The sequence below is a fragment of the Ursus americanus genome, chromosome 13 (genome assembly GCF_024610735.1).
Source record: "Ursus americanus isolate L20-20 chromosome 13, mUrsAme1.1.p, whole genome shotgun sequence".
Classification (NCBI taxonomy): Eukaryota; Metazoa; Chordata; class Mammalia; order Carnivora; family Ursidae; genus Ursus; species Ursus americanus.
Genome location: NC_142139.1, coordinates 10,920,389 through 10,924,620, shown reverse-complemented (window position 1 = coordinate 10,924,620; position 4,232 = coordinate 10,920,389). Strand labels below are relative to the sequence as shown.

The window sequence follows — 4,232 nt, the reverse complement described above, 5'->3', positions numbered from 1 at the left end:
CATTGCTTAACTTCTTCATCTGCCCATATTGTAAAATATGAGGAATATAGTGTATATTTTAAATACTTGAAAGTCTTAAAAGATATATCAATGCATATGAGAAAGTGCTTGTAGTTTTTCAAAAGAAGCTACAAAAATTACCCTTATACCAATATCACTACCATGTGTCCATCAACAATTACTAGTATTTAGAAAGAACAGTGATATATAAAATAATGAATGGCCTTATGAACTTAACCTATAAAAGTTTTGTCAGCATTCTCCAGAGAAACAGAACAGGATGTGGATACAAATAAAGATTTATTTTAAGAAATTGTCTCACATTACTATGGAGGCTGGCAAGACCAAAATGTGCAATTTTGGTCTGAAGGCCGTAAGGTTAGAGATTCAGGGAAGTGCCTGTGTTGCAGTTAATCTGAAGGCCATCTGTCAGCAGAATTCCCTCTTGCTCAGGGGAGGTACATCTTTTGTTCCTTTGTAGGACCTTAGCTAATTGGATGAGGGCCACCCACATTATGGAGGGCAATCTGTTTTACTCAAAGTCCACAGATTTAATTTTTTTGAGTTGTGTAGTCCTTCGTTAGCAACTAAAATAGATGGTATCTGTTGTACAACATGGGTAATAATTGACTATAACTAGAGATTTATTATATTCTAATACAGATCATTTATAAAAGCAATTTTTTTATTAAAAAGCTGCCATCCTTTTGTTGGTTTGTGTACAATTTGCAAAACTATCCTGAAAGTGAAATATATGTGTGCAAGTCTACAAAGAGTGCAAATTTAGGATATGGTAAATGCTTTACAAGTCACTTTCAAAAAACTGTTTGCCACAACTGGGCCTTTACATTGCCAGCATTTTTTTTTTTTTTAAGATTTATTTATTTAGAGAGAGAGGGAGTATGGGGGGGAGGGGAAGAGGGAGAGGGAAAGAGAATTTCAAGCAGAGCCCAACCTAGGGCTTGATCTCACAACCCTGAGATCAGACCTGAGGTGAAATTAAGAGTCCACGCTTAACTGAGAGTGCCACCCAGGCACCCCTGCTATCTTTTTCGATCAAAATATTTTGATGCCATCCTTCCTTCTATGAAACAATTTTTAATGAGTTAAAATTAATGAAGGACAATACCTACTAGAAAAGAAGAGAAGAGGGGTGCCTGGGTGGCTCAGTTGGTTAAGCATCTGGCTTTGATTTTTCTCAGGTTATGATCTTGGGAGTTGAGGGATTGAGTCCTACATTGGGCTTTCCACTCAGCATGGAGTCTCCTTGTCTCTCTCCCTCTGCTCCTGCTCCTTCTTGAGACTCTCTCTTCCTGTCTCTAAAATAAGTAAATAAAATCTTAAAAAAAAGAAAAAAGGAAAAAGTAAAGAAAAGAAAAGAGGAGAAGAAAGTTCTATTGGTTTGAGGTTTCAGAATCCCCCCAAACCAGGACCAGTATCTGGTAAGGGCAGAGAATGAGTATGTGCAGGTGGCATCTCTGAGGATTCAGAGCTTCAGTGGACCTTCAGTGCTCCTGCTGCATAATTCACTGAACTGTCTTACCAGTTTCTACACTGGCTTGACTGGGCATTCTTTTGGAGCTTTGTGATAACATTTATTTATTTATTTATTTATTTATTTATTTATTTATTTATTTTATTATTATTTTTTAAAAGATTTTATTTATTTATTTGACAGAGATAGAGACGGCCAGCGAGAGAGGGAACACAAGCAGGGGGAGTGGGAAAGGAAGAAGCAGGCTCATAGGGAGGAGCCTGATGTGGGGCTCGATCCCAGAACGCCGGGATCACACCCTGAGCCGAAGGCAGACGCTTAACCGCTGTGCCACCCAGGCGCCCCTGTGATGACATTTAATAAGGCCCTGGTGGAATGTCTTCCACATATAGTAGTATGGTATTTCTCCAAGTAATTAAAAGATAAAATAAAAGATATGGGATCTAATTGTCCTATGATACTCACACCCATTTTATCTAGATGTTTAAGGAATCTATAAATCTCCCCATGGGACTCATCATAGTAAGTGTAAGGGAAGTTTTGACCCCACTGGCAGAAATCAGAAGAAACCACAAAGAGATTACTAGGATCTGCTAGATATTTACAGAGAGTTTTCCAAATTTCTGTTCTTTTGACTCGCTCAGAGCTCCAACACAGGAATAATGGTAAAATCCTCACAACTTTTGATGGCTTTATAATATAAGGCAAATGCATTTCAATACTGTGTTCATTTTCATCTTTCTGGAAAGACATTCATTCAAACATTCCTATCTTCCATAGTTGTCCATAAATCTTTTGGTCAATACGAAGGTCATAGATTAGATAGATGATAGATAGATAGATAGATAGATAGATAGATAGAAATACAGATATCCACACTGGAAAGTGCACACTGAGAGGAGCATATGATGAGAAGGCTGCAGGCAGAAAATTCTCTGGATAATAGATGGACCCACTTATTGGTAAGCATGAGTAGCACAAGACCCACAGTGCGTATATCCTGTGTGGGGTGCAATAATGGCCCTAGCAAGTCTTTTTGTAGACTGTACTTATGAAAGCCAACCTTCTAGCTGTGTATTTCCCTGTGGTCCTGAGGCTGTGTACCAGCTCCCAGAGTGACTGGTTTCCCATCAGACCACTGTGTTGAACAACTTGGTGCCTGCACCACCTATCTACAATGCATGATGCACAAGAATGAATGGGGAGGCAGCAGCAGAAGGAGCTGTTTGGCAGGGGGACAAAACACCCTGGGCCCAGGCCAGGATGAGGTTGCAGCATGGAGGAGATTAACCTGGTCCAGGGAGAAGAGCAGGAGGTACAGAAGGAGGAGATAGCAGCCTGGGTGGTGGCGGTGCGGGCAGTAACAACAATCGTCACAAACTCCTGTGACCCCTGGAAGATGGGGCCCATAGCAGTTTCGCTGGAGCCAAGAAAGCCCTGGCCCTGGCCCCTACTCTCGGCTGTTCACCAGCTGCCCTCATGGCCCCCAACAGATTTAAATATTAATCTCAGCCAAAAGTCCACACAGAATATCCCAAATAATGTTTGACCACAGACCTGGGCACCATGGCCCAGCCAAGTTGATACATAATATTATCCATCAAATAAATTAATTGGTATTATTATGATTCCAACATACTCATTCTTTATTTAATTACTAAGTTTTCTTGAAATTAATTTAAGGCAATGTAGTGACCAAGTAAATGGTAGGAGGTTCCCAGAGAGTCTTCCACAATCTTTTGTCCTCATCAGTTTAAAGTTCATATCAAGGTCTTCACATAGATAGAACACTTCAGTTTTCCCCAGGTTTTCACTTGAACCATTCCTGTTCCATTTGCATATATTTTATTTCATCTTTTGGATCCCATGTATGTAGAACCTTCACTTAGGCCCACTACTATGACCTTTTTTTTAACGCAAGATCTTCACACCATCCTTCCCACTCCCCATAATGATAAAAATATAATAAAGCTCCCTCCTGTTTAGCAGGGATCCAACATAATTATCACATTTATGTTCAAAGAAGAATGATATGTAGTGTTTACAAATTTGTAGTCACAACTCACACATGAAAAACTGTATCACAAAAAAACAACTTGGGGCGCCCGGGTGGCTCAGTTGTTAAGCCTCTGCCTTTGGCTCAGGGAGTGATCTCAGGGTACTGGGATGGAGCCCCGCATCGGGCTCCCTCCTCTGCTGGAGCCTGCTTCTTCCTCTCCCACTCCTCCTGCTTGTGTTCCCTCTTTCTCTGGCTGTCTCTCTCTGTCAAGTAAGTAAATAAAATCTTTAAAAAAAACCCCAAAAACAAAAACAGAACTAGTACTTATTCATCCTTGTAGTGCATGTTCTGTATAAGTAACCTTGCTTTCCTTTCCTCAGTATGAATGAAGTGTGACTCTAATATGTTCAAATTAAGCATATAATTCAATAAAAAATATCCTTTATAGAATTACCTGGAGACATGAACCCAAAGGAGGTCTATTCAGAGCAAATTGATGCAGAGCAATGCACTTCTCAGACATGTTACAGATATGCTACACACACACACACACACACATATAATATATGTATGTTTTACATATACATATATGTATAATATATGTATATGTACATATATATGTAACTTATATATATTGTTTTAATGAGAGACTACAGAGAGCTGGAATAACTAAATACCCTTTCAGTCATAAATTGTGAATCAAAATACATTAATACATTTTGTTTGTCTAATTACTTG

At 39.3% G+C, this 4,232-nt stretch overlaps 1 pseudogene; it reads right to left on the bottom strand.

Annotated features, from left to right (window-relative positions):
* Positions 1-1,494: 1,494 nt before the first annotated feature.
* LOC148109052 (protein MEMO1-like) lies at positions 1,495-4,017 on the bottom strand (annotated as a pseudogene).
* Between the last annotated feature and the right edge of the window lie 215 nt (positions 4,018-4,232).